The 18,965-nt window shown below is 46.4% G+C and overlaps 2 long non-coding RNA genes across 2 annotated transcripts in view; both read left to right on the top strand.

Moving 5' to 3' along the window:
* LOC129486483 (uncharacterized) overlaps nt 1–18,965 on the top strand; it is a 148,948-nt gene that overhangs the window by 60,683 nt on the left and 69,300 nt on the right. The window lies entirely within an intron of this gene.
* On the top strand, nt 11,775–15,301 carry LOC129486484 (uncharacterized). Its single transcript, XR_008659003.1, has 2 exons — nt 11,775–11,901; nt 15,077–15,301. It is a non-coding gene; the product is annotated as an uncharacterized lncRNA (long non-coding RNA).

Raw genomic sequence — 18,965 nt, 5'->3', positions numbered from 1 at the left:
GTTTGTTACATATGTATCCATGTGCCATGTTGGTTTGCTGCACCCATTAACTTGTCATTTAGCATTAGGTATATCTCCTAATGCTATCCCTCCTCCCTCCCCCCACCCCACAACAGTGCCCAGAGTGTGATGTTCCCCTTCCTGTGTCCATGAGTTCTCATTGTTCAATTCCCACCTATGAGTGAGAACATGCGGTGTTTGGTTTTTTGTCCTTGCGATAGTTTACTGAGAATGATGGTTTCCAGTTTCATCCATGTCCCTACAAAGGACATGAACTCATCATTTTTTATGGCTGCATAGTATTCCATGGTGTGTATGTGCCACATTTTCTTAATCCAGTCTATCGTTGTTGGACATTTGGGTTGGTTCCAAGTCTTTGCTATTGTGAATAGTGCCACAATAAACATACGTGTGCTTGTGTCTTTATAGCGGCATGATTTATAGTCCATTGGGTATATACCCAGTAATGGGATGGCTGGGTCAAATGGTATTTCTAGATCTAGATCTCTGAGGAATCGCCACACTGACTTCCACAATAGTTGAACTAGTTTACAGTCCCACCAACAGTGTAAAAGTGTTCCTATTTCTCCACATCCTCTCCAGCACCTGTTGTTTCCTGACCTTTTTAATGATCACCATTCTAACTGGTGTGAGATGGTATCTCATTGTGGTTTTGATTTGCATTTCTCTGATGGCCAGCAATGATGAGCATTTTTGCATGTGTTTTTTGGCTGCATAAATGTCTTCTTTTGAGAAGTGTCTGTTCATGTCCTTTGCCCACTTTTTGATGGGGTTGTTTGTTTTTTTCTTGTAAATTTGTTTGAGTTCATTGTAGATTCTGGATATTAGCCCTTTGTCAGATGAGTAGGTTGTGAAAATTTTCTCCCATTTTGTAGGTTGCCTGTAAACTCTGATGGTAGTTTCTTTTGCTGTGCAGAAGCTCTTTAGTTTAATTAGATCCCATTTGTCAATTTTGGCTTTTGTTGCCATTGCTTTTGGTGTTTTAGACATGAAGTCCTTGCCCATGCCTATGTCCTGAATGGCATTGCCTAGGTTTTCTTCTAGGGTTTTTATGGTTTTAGGTCTAACATGTAAGTCTTTAACCCATCTTGAATTAATTTTTGTATAAGGTGTAAGGAAGGGATCCAGTTTCAGCTTTCTACATATGGTTAGCCAGTTTTCCCAGCATCATTTATTAAATAGGGAATCCTTTCCCCATTACTTGTTTTTGTCAGGTTTGTCAAAGATCAGATAGTTGTAGATATGCGGCATCATTTCTGAGGGCTCTGTTCTGTTCCATTGATCTATGTCTCTGTTGTGGTACCAGTACCATGCTGTTTTGGTTACTGTAGCTTTGTAGTATAGTTTGAAGTCAGGTAGCGTGATGCCTCCAGCTTTGTTCTTTTGGCTTAGGATTGACTTGGTGATGTGGGCTCTTTTTTGGTTCCATATGAACTTTAAAGTAGTTTTTTCCAATTCTTTGAAGAAAGTCATTGGTAGCTTGATGGGGATGGCATTGAATCTATTACCTTGGGCAGTATGGCCATTTTCACGATATTGATTCTTCCAACCCATGAGCATGGAATGTTCTTCCATTTGTTTGTATCCTCTTTTATTTCATTGAGCAGTGGTTTGTAGTTCTCCTTGAAGAGGTCCTTCACATCCCTTGTAAGTTGGATTCCTAGGTATTTTATTCTCTTTGAAGCAATTGTGAATGGGAGTTCACTGATGATTTGGCTCTCTGTTTGTCTGTGATTGGTGTACAAGAATGCTTGTGATTTTTGTGCATTGATTTTGTATCCTGAGACTTTGCTGAAGTTGCTAATCAGCTTAAGGAGATTTTGGGCTGAGACAATGGGGTTTTCTAGATATACAATCATGTCATCTGCAAACAAGGACAATTTGACTTCCTCTTTTCCTAATTGAATACCCTTTATTTCCTTCTTCTGCCTAATTGCCCTGGCCAGAACTTCCAACACTGTGTTGAATAGGAGTGGTGAGAGAGGACATCCCTGTCTTGTGCCAGTTTTCAAAGGGAATGCCTCCAGTTTTTGCCCATTCAGTATGATATTGGCTGTGGGTTTGTCATAGATAGCTCTTATGATTTTGAGATACGTCCCATCAATACCTAATTTATTGAGAGTTTTTAGCATGAAGGGTTGTTGAATTTTGTCAAAGGCCTTTTCTGCATCTATTGAGATAATCATGTGGTTTTTGTCTTTGGTTCTGTTTATATGCTGGATTACATTTATTGATTTGTGTATGTTGAACCAGCCTTGCATCCCAGGGATGAAGCCCACTTGATCATGGTGGATAAGCTTTTTGATATGCTGCTGGATTCGGTTTGCCAGTATTTTATTGAGGATTTTTGCATCGATGTTCATCAAGAATATTGGTCTGAAATTCTCTTTTTTGGTTGTGTCAAGGCAAAAGAGTAGAGAACCCCAACATAGACCCACACAAATATGCCCAACTGATCTTCAACAAAGTAACAAAAACAATTCAAAGGAGGAAAGATAGCCTTTCCAACAAATACCGCTTTATTGATTGAATATCTACAGGCCAAAGGATAATGTACTCTGGACTGTCTTACACTTGTACAAAAATTAACTCAAAATATATCACAGAGTTAGATGTAAACTCTAAAACTTTTAGGAAAAAAAATTGGAGAAAACCTTTGTGATCTAGAGCTAAGCAAAGAATTCTTAGATTTGACACCAAAGAAAGGATGACCCATAAGTAGAAAAATTGGTAAACTGGACTTAAAAAGTTTTTTTCTTTGTGAAAGATCCTGTTAAAAGGGTGAAAAGACAAGTTACAGGCTAAAAGAAGATATCTACAAGCCGTGTATCTAAGCAAGGGCCAATATCTGAAATTCATAACACCTATAAGCCTGAATAATGGAAAAATGAACAATTATAACACAGACAAAAGAGGGGAAAAGACAATTTACTGAAGAGGATATATATGTGTGTGTGTGTGTGTGTGTGTCAAAAGACCACATGGAAAGACGTTCATCATTAGCTATTAGGGAAATGGTAGTTAAAACCACAGTTAGATACTGTTACACATTGATCAGAATAGCTAAAGCAAAACATAGTGACAACACCAAATCCTGGCAAAAATTCAGAACACTTACACATTGCCTGACAGAATGTAAAATTGTACAGCATGGTGGATTCTTAAGAAGCTAAACGTGCAGGTGGCTTTCAACTCATAATGTGCACTTCTGGACACAGATTCTAAGGAAATGAAGGCCTATATGCACACATGTATGGGAATGTTCATAGTGCTTTATTTGTAATGGTCACAAACTTGAAACAGTGCAGATGTCTTTCAAGGACTGAATGACTTAACAAACTGGGGCAAGTCCACACCATGGGACACAAGTCATAATTGAAAGGAACTAACTGTTCACACACAGAACGATCTGGATGAATCTCCCAGGAATAATGATGCTGAGTGAAGAAAGGCAATCCCAAGAGTGAGATTTGTTTGACATCTTGAAGTGACAAAATTATAGAAACAGAAACTAGATTAGTGGTTGGCTGGAATTAGGGAGACAGTGGGTGTGACCGGTAAATAGATGTGTGGCTACATAACGTCAAAACGTGGTGTCCTAGTATCAGAAATGTCTGTGTCTTGACTGTATCATGTCTGTATCATGCTGCGCTATTGTACTATAGTTCTGCAAGGTGTCACATTGGGATAATCTGCATAAAGGGAACAAGTATCTCTCTGCTGCGCTTCTTACAGTTGCATGTGAATCTACAAATTTCACAATAAAAATTTAGTCAAAAATGAATAGCATGTAAACCTTTATAAACAGATTAGGAAATTGGGCAGAAATTTGGACACTGTCAATTTCTCCTCTGAAGCTGAAAATAGATTGTATTGAAAACATATTAATAAAAGAAGCCAAGCGTTAGATTCATGAAGAGGTTCTTGGTCAATTTCAGACAAATCCAACTTTTTTTTGGCAATCACAGGACCCTTCCTTCTCTTTCCTCACATAAGGGTTCTGCCATGGTCCCTTTACCTCTCTGTAGCAGGGTGAGGGATATGAAGATTCTATAACCAAATATTTCATTTCCCCCTCACTTGTTGACCACACTTCTGGCAAATCAAGAAAGGTATGAAAAGAAATTGACTTTGTGGAGTTTGCAAGTTAATTGGGGAAGTGTTAATAAAATAAGTGTGGAGGCTGGGCGCAATGGCTCACACCTGTAATCCCAGCACTTTGGGAGGCCGAGGTGGGCGGATCACAAGGTCAGGAGTTCAACACCAGCCTGGCCAACATGGTAAAATCCCACCTCTACTAAAAATATGAAAATTAGCCAAGCATGGTGGCAGGTGCCTGTAATCCCAGCTACTCGGGTGGCTGAAGCAGGAGAATCACTCCAACCCGGGAGGCAGAGATTGCAGTGAGCCAAGATTGTATCACTGCCCTCCAGCCTGGGCAACAGAGCAAGACTCCATCTTGGGGAAAGAAAAAAAAAAGTAAGTGTGGAAAGTTTGGGATCATCTCTTAAAGAACAAACATGAAAGCGACAGATACGGTGAAGCCTGGAGCATATAACAGCCTGCTTACTCTGAGTGGGTGTGTGTTCTCAGACCAAGAATAGTTGTTCATTGTTGCTGGAGGGAGAGGGGTTTTCTTGTAACAGTAACAACAATAACATCAGCCGTCACATAGTGAAATAAGTCCTACTGTGTCCCACAACAACAGTAGCACATTTATCAAGAGATCATTCCTAAGTGCTTTATACTTATTAACTCCTTAATCTTCACAATCACCCCATGAAGTAAGGACTATTATTTTTTTCATTTTACAGATAAGAAAACTGATTCATAGAGAGATTGAGTTATTTGCTGAGAGTAACTAAGGTAGTAACTGGTCAAGGTGAGTTGAACCCAGGCAGTATTTTGGAGACTCTAGAAAAGTCTTCCATTCCTGTTGGATGTCTGTAGAACGTGTGACACAATGTGAGTTTGGATTTGTCATTGAGGTGGGCTTTACATTGGCATTCGGTGTGTGGCTCCTGCAGGCAGCTCTGTGTGGATCCAGGATTAGCATCAGCTCGTTCTGCTGCAAGCACAAGGTCGCATCTCAGCAGCTGTCCTGCAAGCGCACCTATTCAAATACATAGCCATACACAGAGCTCTTTGTCTGGAGAAAAGGATATAAAAGTCAAAGTACTTTTCCTGCCAGCTATTTGGTTGATCAGGATGGAATATATTGTATTGTAGGACACAATTCAGATTTGTGAGTTATTTCCTCTCACCCTCCCCCGGCTGCTGAACACACACTTTTTCTTCTGACTTTTAGGAAGTGTTTCCTGTGCAACCACATCTCACTTTTTGCAGCATCTCCCACAAGACCACCTGGCTCCTTCCCACACTGTCCTCCATCCAGAGTGCAATTCCTAAGTCCCCTAGGGTGGCATTCTTTTCACATACATGATTCCAATCATAAATTTTTGCAGAGGTGTTCAGTGCAAATGGGACAGCTCCATTTCAGTGGGTGGGGGAAAGTTGGGGCGGAGGAGTTTCCTGAACCCTTTGCCCTTTCTGGAAACTCAGTGAGATTCTTTTAATCATCTGGATGAGCCCGTGTGTCAAAGGCACAGGTAGCATGTGCTATCAGATCTATTGGTGCCTGCATCCAATATGCATGTATAAAACTAAAATCTTTACTTTCCCCCTTGTTCTGTTTATGATGATGGGATCAGGAGTTGAGCCCTGGTGGCATTTAATGCACTGTTGGGGAAATGTTAGTTGCAAGTGCATTGCATTCCATGCTTGCTGTCTAGCCTGAATTTCATATTTTTATACAAAATCTTTTTTATTTATTTACTTTTTTTGGTTTTTATTTTTATTTATTTTTTTTGTGTGTGATGGTGTTTCGCTCTTGTTGCCCAGGCTGGAGTGCAATGGCCTGATCTAGGCTCACTACAACCTCTGCCTCCCAGGCTCAAGCGATTCTCCTGCCTCAGCCACCCAAGTAGCTGGGATTATAGGCGCCAGCCACCACGCCCAGCTAATTTTGTGTTTTTAGTAGACACGGGGTTTCACCATGTTGGCCAAGCTGGTCTCAAACTCCGGATCTGGGGTGATCCACCCTCCTCGGCCTCCTTAAGTGCTGGGATTACAGGCGTGAACCACCGTGCCTGGGAAAGAAATCTTTAGGTTATTGACACACTTTATGTATCATGAATCTATAATATGTATTTATACATACTCTGTGTCTTTTCTTCTCTGTTTGGATAAGGTATGTTTATGCTAATCTGTATTAGCAATGGGACTGGAGAGCCCACAGCTTGCAGAAGCTACTGGAGCATGGGCAATAGGACCAGTGCTGGCCACAGCTTCTCCTTGTACCAAGTCCTCTGAGTGGCAGTGCCTGCTGACTGTCCTTCATTCCTTCTTGCTGGTCTGGAGGGAGTTCTCGGGCTGCTGAGCAAACGCTGCTGCCACATGACCTTTCCTGATACGCCTGTGAATTCCTTCCTTCTGCCACTTCATTTTGGATACTCTCACTCTGATTTTTGCTCAGCGATGAATCGAATGGCCTGTCAGTGTTTTCCAGTAGAGGTGAGCTATTTTCCACCCTAAGACATGGCTTCTGTAAACTAATTTTGCTTTAGTTTCAAAATCAAAAGCGAATGGGCCCACCTTTATGGTGGGAAGGTAGTGGGCACGGGAAGTCAAGGAGCTCCCTGGGAAGGCCTGGCAGCAGCTCCCATGTCACTCCTCAGACAGTTTCTCAAAGGCTTATTTATCCTAGGCTGTCATGGATGTGTCAGCAGGGATGGTTTGGACACAGCTCTAATGCTGAGAACATGTAAATAAAAAAAAGTTCTTGGCCAGAGTTAGTTTCTGAAATTCCTCTCTCAATTATTGAGAATAGTTTTACTTTAACAAGCATTCCTTTCCCTTACAGTTCTGCTTCTCATTTGGCCCATCCTCTTGTGAAGTCATAATTTTGTGCTTATGATACAGCAGATAGTGACCAAGATGGAAACGATTATAATATCATAGGTGCCCAACATGCGTGTTTATGGCAGCACAATTCACAATTGCAAAAATATGGACCCAACCTAAATGCCCATCAACCAATAAGTGGATAAAGAAAATGTGGTACATATATACCATGGAATACTACTCAGCCATAAAATGGACAAAATAATGACTTTTGCAGCAACCTGGATGGATTTGAAGACCATTATTTGAAGTGAAGTCACGTAGGAATGGAAAACCAAATATCGTACGTTCTCACTTATAAGTTGGAGCTAAGCTATAAGGATGCAAAGGCATAAGGACGATATAATGGGCCAGGTGCGGTGGCTCACGCCTATAATCCTAGCACTTTGGGTGGCCGAGGCTGGTGGATCACAAGGTCAGGAGTTCAAGACCAGCCTGTCCAACATGGTGAAACCCTGTCTCTACAAAAATACAAAAATTATCTGGGAGTGGTGGCGGGTGCCTGTAATCCCAGCTACTTAGGAGGCTGAGGTGAGACAATTGCTTGAATCTGGGAGGCGGAGGTTGCAGTGAGTTGAGATTGAGCCATTGTAGTCCAGCCTGGGCGACAGAGCGAGATTCTGTCTCAAAAAAAGAAAAAAAAGAAAAAGAATGATAGAATGGACTTTGAGGACTCAGGGGAAAGTGTGGGAGGTGAGTGAGGAATCAAAGAAAGACTACACATTGGTACAGTGTACACTTCTCAGGGTGATGGGTGCACCAAAATCTCAGAAACTACCACTAAATAACTTATCCATGTAACCCAAATTCACCTGTACCCCCCAAACTATTGAAATCTGAAAACAAATCACAGATGCCCAGCACTAAGGATGGACAGATGTGCAGGACAGAAGTAGAGACCTGCTCCATCCTCAGCCACTGTCCTCTTCCCCACCCTGTCTTTTGTCCGGATCAGCTCAGGCAAACCAGTCTGCCTGCACTCCATCGTATTCTTACAATTTGCCAGTTGTGGCCTCAAAAGTTTGTACAACAATCTCTGGACCAGCTGTTAGCTGTTGTCTCCCAGGGCTCTGGGATTCCTCTGGGAATAAAATGAGGCCAGGCTTTCTGGGACACCTTTCAAGTGGGGAACTCTACAGCAGATGCGCTCATGGGCGGCAGCTGGAGGAAGTCTGGCAGAGATGACGGTACGCGCTGCTGGGAACAGGAATGGAGCCTAACCATGTACTTGGACGGCTCGGAAAGAAAAGAGGATTTGGAAGGAAAGAGGAGGGAGATTCTATATTTAAGATTAACCTTGGAGGGAAGCTCACACAGGAAGAAAACTAGGGCCACCAAAATTCCAAGTTACTAAGCTTTTCAGGGGATGTCTTGGCCAACAAATTTAACCTTTTGAACAATGCTCTTTAAAAGAAAACAAAAGAGGAGATGTCCACAATGTAATAACAGGAACAATGAGATTTTTGCTTGCGTGTACTGTTCTTGAACTTGATCTCATCCCACATTATTGTTCCCACCACAGTGGGTGACTGAAAACCAAACCAGGCTGCTGCTCTCCTGGCCCCGAGGGTTCACTGGTGCTGGTGTTGCCCAACTTCTTAACCCTCCTCTGTCGAAATCCGAAGTGGGTGGATGTCTCTTCTGTCATTTCAGAGGAGGGAGGACTTAAACCTCACGGGCATTTTCACTGAAACACAGAAAGCTCTGCTTTTCCACAGAGGCTGGGCTTTCTGAGCACATGCCCTACAGCTGTCTCAGATATCTGAAGCCTTCTCAGTTTTTCACAGAATCATCTAAGTTCCGTAGCATATGAGCAGGGTTGGGAACCAGCCTTGGAAAGCCTTCACTTCTTAGGTAAACGGAAATTAGCACGACTGGATGTGAATAGTCAGGGCTGAGCTAATGCAAACTGACCGACCTTCTAGGCCAGTGTGGCTCAGTGTTTGCAGGAAAGTTCTGCCTGAAACCGTCTGATGAGGGCGTATGGGAAAGGCAACACTGATTTTGCCCTCACATGGACTTGCATTAGAGAAAATAACAGCCCTGGCCTGAGAAGATAATTTTGAGGCATGAGAAAACTGAAACATTGTTTGGCAGATTTGTTTTCTGCATTTTTCTGTTCGTGTATTTTAGTTTAAGTAAAAGTTAGGGGTTAGGAATCTATCCTGTTGCCCGTGGGCTTACTTTAATCAAGCAAACACACACTGTCTCTGTCTTGATGGAGCCTGTGTTACATGTAATTGGGGGGTAACCAACATAAAGAACTCTCAGGTTGAAGAATGAGGACTTTGAGCTTAGGACCACTGCAGTGTTGTAAACTATAATCCTTATTTCTGTGCAAAAAATCACTCATGAACTCTATAGAGAAGGTTGATGTTATAATAACTATTGGTGATAGGCATTCACCAGTAGATCACAGCCAGCATGGCTAACAGGACCCAGGTTTTCCATTTGAGAAGCGTTTGCTGGGAGGAGTTCCCCCAGGCAAGTGCTTGGTTCTGGAGTTGTCAGGGTGCATTTGCTGAGGGTCCATCGCTGTTGTGATCCATATGCTTAGTGTCTTCCCAAGAATCTGCACAGCCCAGAGTTTTTGAAGATTAACAAATGGATTTGATTTCCACTTTGCAAAAACATTCCCTCAGTGGAAAATCGTTTTTGCTTCCCCATTAAGTGCTATGTGGGAGAGATCATCAAGTCTCCTTCTGGGAGTTTGCAAAGGAGAATTGTTAACAGTTCAGCCAGAACAGAGTCAAGACCTGCTTCCCTGAGGGCGGGCTGAATTTTCCTCTGTGAGGTGGCAGGTTTTGAATAATTCTAAATGCAGGTGGCGTCATTTTCACTGGGTGTTATGTCTGATGGTCATGAAGGATTCAAGGACAACTTCAAATAGGGAATCAACGCCATAACTTCCAGCCCGTCCTTCCCACAGGCATGCTAACAGGCAAGATGGCTGGCAATTGTGGAAAACAGTCTCAAATGGCAAAAATGCAGTTTTGAGGCTGTTCCAGATAATTGCTGCTGGAGAGCTTAAGCTTTTGGTAGAAACTGATTTCATGGGCAGATGCTACGGTGGAGCCAGAGGTAATTTAGGTCTGAAAATTGGCCCCATTCTGAAAGTGGTTGTTGTGGATGATTTCAGATAAAGAATCCACTCTGCCAGATTGGACAAAGCCTATTGGAGTATCAGATCTGTTGCAGTCTCTCTTTACTATTGCTGAAGGAATGATTCAGCTAATTAGAACTATGCTTACATGAGATCAGTGTATCAAATCACACTTTGTTTTTTGCCCCAAGATGTCTTTTTTTTTTTTTTTCACTCCGTTTGGTGGGCTTCTGGGACTGCAGAGCAAACCAGTGAGAACAAATGTTGTTTCTGTGTGCACAACTGTCCAGGCATCCCCTCCCGTGTGGAGGACCCGTGGTGGTGGAGGGTGTCAGACGAAGTTTCTGGGATGATGCGCCAGAAGGGCCTCTTACCATGTTGACTCCTTCTTCGAATCCAAGATTTTTGACTTAAGCATTAGTGTTTATCTTAACAGTAGTCTGATTTACAGTGGAGATTCTGAGTAATAGTCTAGCCTTGATAAGTCACTGAAAGATGAGACTCCGGGCTCTCTGATGGATGAAGGAGCAATGATAATGTTAGGCTGAGAGGCAGGAAGAAACCAGGGTTTGGGAACCTGCTTTGATAGGAAGAATTGCATCCGTGGAGAACGCCAAGTCGCCAGGCCTTGTTGGGCACACCTAGGTCTCTTTTTACTCTAGCCACTTGCAAGCTTGGGAAACACAGCCCTCTCCTCCTGTGCTCTCACACTGGATCCCGCAGCCCATCCTACTTGCACATCATGACCAGCTCCAGGGTCGAGCCTCTCCTCTACAGCCACTGCTCCTGTTGCAGTTCAGCCTGCATGGCCTCTGGCCTCTCTGCATCATGGCCTTTTATCTGTTCTCACTCCCTCTACTACCAGTCACTTTCAGCTACTCCAGCCCAGCAACTAGTTGCACTCATTGAGGACAGCAGCAATGATAGTGATAGCTAGTGCCCAGTGCTTGCTTCCTGCATGGCAGGCACCTTCTAAGCACTTTACACATTTTGACCTATTTATTTATCCTCCAACGCTAGTATTATCCCCATTTCATAGATGAATACACTGAGGGGTGAAGTCACGTAGATAGCACCTGGTAAGTTGGGTCTCAGGTCCCGATGTCATACACTCTAGTGAACCAAGTTACTTTTCAGCCATGGGTGGCCATCCCACATCCTCTAGGAACACCTGAGACAAGCCTACGTGTTTCCCTTTTCTCCTCAAATAGGCAGCACATTGGCCACAGGCAGCCTTGGACAAGAAACTGGAGTGTTGATCATCACATTGCTCCCTCCCACCCTCACCCGGGCCAGGAGCTGTGGCCGAGAAAGCCCTGGCCCGGATGCTAGACCTCAGCTTCGTATCCTCCCCCACTCCCAAGGGAACAGAGATGGTGAATAGATTCATCTTGAGTTCTGCCCTGGAGGACTGGCTGGGCTGTGGAACGTGTGTGGAGGAAGACCTTGAGGTGAAGTCTGCCCTGTGCCCAGTAGGGGAGATATTTGCCAGCTCCACCTAAGGGCAGTTTCTCTGATGCTTCATTTTCTATGCTCTGTGAGAATCACTGAACACACGGCCAGCAGTCTTCAGGGCATTTCTTTTCCCTGTTGGAGAGGCGCTGTTATTACGCTATTATTGGTCCACAATGTGCTGACTCAGTGGTTCTGGTGTAACCCTCCCCTCCACGCTGACTCAAGCATTGGCCTGGCGTAGGCAAATGACTGAGCCCTTCTGGATGAACTCAGGGCATCTCTGAGGACTGCGGACCTGGCCCAGCCCTCCGCAGGGTGTAACCCTACTCTGGGGTGAGCTTTCATTCACTGTGGAGCAGGTGAAGGGCCCATGGTCACGGGCACCATCTACTTATCTAACGCTGTAGTTCAGTGTTCTAGAGAAGGGGAAATGGGCCAAGTTGATCGGTTCTTACACAGCAGAAGGCGTCACTGCTTGTACTGAGGTTTCAAAACTGTTACTGCCTCATTGATTCTGCAGTTTGATGTCTACCTTCTCAGTTGGAAAATAGTGGACTTTCACAACTCATAAATGGCTTTATGAAAACCATTTCTTACCATGGTAGCAGAAGAGATGAGCAGCTGACCAAGAAGGCATGACTGGGTAGGTCCAGGGTCAGCACTCCGGCCTCACACACTGCAGACGGGATTATGCAGCCGTGGTCTCTTGACCATGCTGCTCTTTCATAAAGACTCCACAAACGGCTGCAAAAGCCAAAGGCTGGCCACCTTCTGTGCTGATGTTGTGACTCCAGAATGCTTGCAAAGGGGAATCCAGGCACAATCTTCAGCTATTGTGCATCCAAAAACGATTATGGAAATGATGCTGGTAAATCTCAATGACTTCCACATTGCCTGGCGCAGTTCCAGGACTGCACGGCTCCCCTCCCTCGCCTGTCAGACTGTTCCTTCGGTATCCCGTCTCCATGGGGCACTGACGGTACTAAAAGTGCAGAGATACGAAATGTGGAATTGGCATTTCCCCCATAATTATCTCTCAATCAGACAGTATTTGAACAAGACTCCTCAGCCTCAGAGAGGGGGCTGGTGGAAGTCTCCGTGTAGACCAATCTTTTTGGTTTTTTTTTTTTGCCTATTGTTCTGCTGAACCTGTGCAATGCCATGGCTTATATGTGCCCATTGTCCTTCCAGTTCTTTTCTTCCCTAAAACATGTTTTCAGGTTTCTCATCCTTTAAAGTAATTAGCATTTTAAATGTTTCCCACAGTTGGCAAATCTTAGTTTATATTCAAGGTGTGGAAGTTCTCATTCCAAACCATTTAATCCGGAAACAATTCTTCACATCTTCTAGGTAAACATATGCTAGCCTTTTGTTAACTGTTTACTTCACCACACTGTTTATTTTTCTTCAGTTGCTCCACAACATTAGGTTTTATACAGCATTCAAATTCTGTGATTTCTTTGATTTCTCCTTTCTTTCTTAGAAAACAATCATGGGTGGGTAGGTAGAAGGAAACTACCCTTGGCTCCCGTGAGTGGCTTTCTCCTCCAGCACCAGGTTCTGGCTAACCATAAAGTTCTTGGCAATGATCAGGTTCAGCCAGCACACCACAGAACACACGGCGTGCCAAGGGCCTTCTCTGGCTGCAGTGCCTTTCTTGCTCCATTCTTGCTCTTTCTTGCCTGGATTCCCCTTTTCCTTTTCCTTCACCCTGGGCCACCAGTTGGGGCTGTGTGACCTTGGGCAAGGTATTCCCCCTTACCATATTTAAATGGGAATCATAGCAATACCAGCCTCAGACAGTTGTCCTGAGGGTTTTAATGAGTAAATGCACACAGAACATTTATTATTTATTTATCTTTGGCTCTGTTGCCAGGGCTGGAATGTAGTGACACAATCATAGCTCACGGCTGCCTTGAACTCCTGGGCTCAAGGGATCCTCCTGTGTCAGTTTCCTGAGTAGCTGGGACTATAGGTGTGGGCTGCTGTGCCTGGCTAATTTTTTTTTTTTTCTTCTGAGACGGAGTCTTGCGTCTCGCTCTATCGCCCAGGCTGGAGTGCAGTGGCAGGATCTTGGCTCACTGCAAGCTCTGCCTCCCAGGGTCATGCCATTCTCCTGCCTCAGCCTCCCGAGTAGCTAGGACCGCCACCACACCCAGCTGGTTTTTTGTATTTTTTAGTAGAGATGGGGTTTCACCGTGTTAGCCAGGATGGTCTCGATCTCCTGACCTCGTGATCTACCCGCCTCGGCCTCCCAAAGTGCTGGGATTACAGGTGTGAGCCACCGTGCCTGGCCGCCTGGCTAATTTTTAAGTTTTAGTAGAGATGGGGTCTTGCCATCTTGCTCAGGCTGGTTTCACACTCCTGGACTCAAGTGATCCTCTTGCCTCAGCCTCCCAAAGTGTTAGGATTACAAACATGAGCCACTGTGCTGGGCCACAGAGAATATTGAGACTAGTCTGGTATGTGGCATGTGCTGTTCAAGTGTTTGTGATGATGCTCTTTAGTACTATGGTCATTCTCTATTTCAATTTCTCCTTGGCGCTTATCACCAGCTAACATACTATAGATATTTCCTTACTTAATTGTGTTTATCGTCTGCTCCATTAGAAGGTAAATTCTGGGCAGGGCCCGGTGGCTCACGCCTGTAATCCCAGCACTTTGGGAGGCCAAGGCGGGCAGATCACAAGGATAGGAGATCGAGACCATCCTGGCTAACACAGTGAAACCCCGTCTCTACTAAAAATACAAAATATTAGCTGGGGGTGGTGGTGGGTGCCAGTAGTCCCAGCTACTTGGGAGGCTGAGGCAGGAGAATGGCCTGAACCCAGGAGGCAGAGCTTGCTGTGAGTCAAGATCGCTCCAATGCACTCCAGCCTGGGCGACAGAGCAAGACTCGGTCTCAAAAAAAAAAAAAAAAAAAAAAAAAAAAAAAGGTAAATTCCATTAGGGTGGAGATGTTTGTCTGTTTTGTTCACAACAGCATGTGGAGACTAGAGCAGGCATCTGGCAGGTGTGCTCCACAAATGTTTGTGGATGCAACTGGTACCACCAGGCTGTATAAAAAACAATTTAAAAGGCCTAGCAATTTTAAATAGGGTTGTGTCAGGGTTGCCATTTTGGGGGCCTCCTGTTTTTGCAGACCCACTTTGGTACCTAGGATGCAGACTTATTGGGCTCCAAACCTCCAGGACAGGGCAAGGCTTGAGGTGGTTATTTGGAGCTAGTTCCCAGTGAAGCGTTTGCATCACTTGGAGTGTGGGCTGGAGGAATAGGGACACAGGGACCCCAGACCAAAGCCATGCAGGAATCCAGAACTCAGCACCAGGAAGAAGGGCTTGGGGGAGCCAGATTTTAGGAGAAATGTGCCATGTGTCTATTCAAATCAGCTACAGGAGGTGAAGGCAACAGCCCTTTCCCTGGAGTTGTTCAAAGTTGAATAAGATTAGAATCCAATAGCTATAATGCAACAGAAGGAAAAAAAAGCTCATCTATCACTGATAATTCCAATAAAACTCTGCACTTTCTTTGCAGAAAATGCATCTATGAGCATCAATTCACTGTGTCCTGTCTGGCTTCAGGGCCTCAGAGGCATCCTGAAGAGCATCCGGGGAAGCCTTAGAGCCATGGGCTTCTCTGCTGAGAACTGGTGATGTCACACAGGCCAGAAGCTGACAATTTAAGTCAATTCACTCTCCAAAAATGTTGCACCCCTACTACGTGTTAAGCTCATTAAAGTTGGAGAGTTGAATGAGCTAATATTCATGAATCGCTGTGATGCAAATGTGCCTTCAGAAGGGGAGAGGGTCCTTCCCTGGGGGCTTCCACAGACTTCACAGAGGGCAATGCTGTAAGGTGATGATCCACCGGAGGGGATAGAGGGTGGGAACAGGGAGATGGAGGCTTTGTCAGAATCCATGGCACACCTCCCGGGCAATTGGAGCTCAAGCCTGTATTTTGGCGAGAAAGTCAAGCAGAGCTGTAGCCCGGCGAGATGCATTAGTCAGTGCAACAGTAGGGAAGACGTTTCCAAAGAGGGTCGCCTTGGATGTGGAGAGAGTTCTTGGTTTGATGAAAACACCTGGGGAAGGAACAGTGTGACTGGAGGGACTTGGATCAGGGTCCTCTGGCGCAGGTGGCCTGGGCCATGGGAAGCCCTAGGTGCACCCTGCTCCATGCTGAGCTGGGCTCTGGAAAGCCTCTGTGCTTGCGTCTCACCTCATCACCCTCAGAGTGTTGCCCCCGTCTTGCCACTCCCTCTCCCAGCCTCGTTTTGTCCCCTCTCCCTGCACACCAAGCTCGGCCTGGGCCCCTGTACCCTCCACATGGAGCTTGCACCCAGGAGATCTCATCCAGGGCCTGGTTTGAAATTCCATTTGTATACCAAGGACTTTTCAATCCTTTTTTCCATCCTTGGCAGGCCTCAGAGCACACTCCCTGCAACCCCCCAACAATTCCACCTGTCTTCTTGCCATGCCCACTAGGGTATCCAATGGGAATTTCAAAGTTAACAGGGATACAAGTTAGGTTTTTATCACCACCCCCTCTCCTTCCCCCACCCCCAGAATTCTCATTTCAGGAAATGAGACCACCACCCACTCAGTTCACTTGAGTGAAAACAATGGGGCTTCCGCGATTCCTTCCGTCTCCACTCCCACACACCCAGCCTGCTGACGAGCACCGCTTCCTCTCCCTCCAAGTGCACCCGGGCATCCTCCCCTCAGCCCCGGTGCCCTCAGCCCCCTCATCCTGTCCGGCCCAGGCCGGCAACAGGCCCCCACGTGGCTTCCCTGTGCCCCCGGCCTTCCACTACAGAGTCCCCAGGCAGCTGCCCGGAGGATCTTTTGAAACTGTCATCAGATGACTGCCCTGCTGCACAGGAACTCCCAGCGTCCTGATAACATCAGCGTGATCCTTCTGCCCTGTCCTGGCTTACTAAGCTCTGATCTGCCTGCGTCTGCCCGCCTGACCATAGCTAGTCTTCCTTTTCCTGGAGCACTAGCTGGTCCCTCTGCGGGCCTGGACGTTTCCTGGCCCAGGACGCTCCTGCCCTTGCTCCCTATGCCTGGGTCCTTCAGCACCCTGAAGCCAGCCCCTGCAGAGGGCTCTCTGAACTGTAACCTAACGCAGCACCTGCTGTGGCTTCTGGGCTTTCCAGCCCTGCTCTGTGACTGTCAGTGTCAGGCGCGGCTCTGGGCGGTCTTTGATGCCTTCCTGTCCTTTTCCCCAAATCGCATCTGTGCGTATGAGCAGAAGGGAGTACTGCACACCCAGGCCCTGGGGTGGCACCGGGCTTGCAGCAGGTGCTCACTGCATCTTTGTGGAGAGCTTAGCTTTGGTGAACGCCCCCTGAGGCCCATGCCCCCGCGGACTCGCTGCAGGCTGGGTGGGGCACGGCCATAGCAGGTGTCTCCTGGGGGGCCGGCACAGCTCGGAACCCCAAGGCCGCCAAAGAACTAGCTCAGGGGATCCCATTTCCCTTGGCTGAGGGGCCCACAGCCCGCGCGTCCCAGGACCAGCTCTCAGGATGGGTCTGTGCGCCTCTCCAAAGGCGCCTCCGTGGAGTGCTGGCAGGGGTCTGGGAAGGGCGGGAGACTGGGCAATGCTGGCCCCCCCACTCCTGCCAGACCCTCTCCCTCCCTCCCCTCGGAGCAGGGAGGACCTGATTCAAACAGCCCAGGAAACCTCTGGTATCCCCAGCAGCCTTTCGGGGCCAGGGATTTTATTTTAGAGCTTTGTCAGCAGTGGACGGCAGGGACTCCCAGTGCGGGTCCCCAGTCGTACAACCTGAGCTAGGAGCTGGGCGCCAACTGTATGTGTGAGAGTTGTGAGTGTGGGTATTCATGTATGTGGATGTAAGTGCGTGAGTGTGTGTATTCATGTGTGAGTGTGTGAACATGTGTGAGTGTGTGAACATGTATGTGTGTGAGCATTGTGCATGTGGACATCTGTATGAGTGTGAGAGTGTCAGCATGTGGTGTGTGTGGACATGCATGTGTCTGTGTGTATAAGGATGTGTTTATGAGTACGTGTGTGGTGTATTTTTATGTATGTGAGAGTGAATGTGTGAGTGTGATGTGTGTGAATTGGCTGTGTGAGTGTATGAGAATGTGTGTAGTGTATGTGTGTGAGCATGTTCAAGTGACTGAGTGTGGTGTGTGTAGTGTGTGTCTGAGATGTGTGCAAGTGTGCGAGCATGAGTGTGAGATGTGTGTAAGTGTGCAAGTAAGCGTGTTAGTATGTGTGATGTGTGTAAGTGTGTATAAGTGTGTGAGTGTATCTGTCTGTGATAGGTTGTACAAATGAGTGTGTGAGCATGAGATGTGTCTGCAAGTGACAAAGTGTGGTGTGTACGTAGTGCATGTTTGTGTGTGAGCATGTGTGTGAGGTGTGTGCAAGTGTTTGTGTGTGTGTATGCTCTTGTGCAAGTGAGTGTGTGAGCATGTGTGGGAGGTTGTGTAAGTGCGAGTGTGTGTGTGTGAGAGAGAGAGATGGATGAGGAGGAGAGCCAGTGGCTACAAGAAGCCGGGCTGTGGGATGTCTGAGGAAGAAGGGGCCTTGCTGAGGGGTCACGGGGCCTTTGGAATTGCAGCTGGTGTCCAGAGGGCATCGGCGTCTGTGTGTGAGGACCTGGGACACCATAAGGGGCGCAGGAAAGACAAAGAGGGCAGCACAGACCCAGGCTCAGGGCAGCTGCCCGGTTTGCCTCGTGCACACTGATGGGCTGGGGTTCTCGTCCTCCTCATTCCCAGCTTCTGGATCCCACAGCAGGCGCTGCTGATTCTCTTCTCCCGGTCCCGGAGAGTCACTAGGATGTGTGCATTACCCCTCCCCCTCCCCACAGACTTTAGTCTACTTCATTTTAATTTTATTTTTTATTTTTTATTTTTTTTTGAGACGGAGTCTCGCTCTTTCGCCCAGGCAGGAGTACAACGGCGCCATCTGGGCTCACTGCAAGCTCCGCCTCTAGGGTTCACGCCATTCTCTTGCCTCAGTCTCCCGAGTAGCTGGGACTACAGGCACCCGCCACCACGCCCTGCTAATTTTTTGCATTTTTTAGTAGAGACGGGGTTTCACCCGGTTAGCCAGGATGGTCTCCATCTGCTGACCTCGTGATCCGCCCGCCTTGGCCTCCCAAAGTGCTGGGATTACAGGCGTGAGCCACCGCGCCCAGCCAGACTTTAGTCAGCTTTATTAATCATCTTTCTGGAATGTAATTTATAGCAATACCATTGACTCTAAGATGTTATCCGGTATGACACATTACAACTTCTGAGGAGTGAAGAGGTGAAATTAGAAGAGATGGTGGCCTGTTTGTCCTCTCCTGACTTGGGAAGCGCAGGGGCTGCCAGGGGCCTGGCCACTGCCTGGGCTGCCAAGCTCAGGAGCCCAGCCCGGCTTCCAGGGCCTGGGGTGCATAGGC

The sequence above is a fragment of the Symphalangus syndactylus genome, chromosome 7 (assembly GCF_028878055.3).
Source record: "Symphalangus syndactylus isolate Jambi chromosome 7, NHGRI_mSymSyn1-v2.1_pri, whole genome shotgun sequence".
In the NCBI taxonomy this organism is placed as follows: domain Eukaryota; kingdom Metazoa; phylum Chordata; class Mammalia; order Primates; family Hylobatidae; genus Symphalangus; species Symphalangus syndactylus.
Note: the sequence above shows the minus strand (reverse complement) of the source record. Positions and strands in the feature narration are given on the sequence as shown.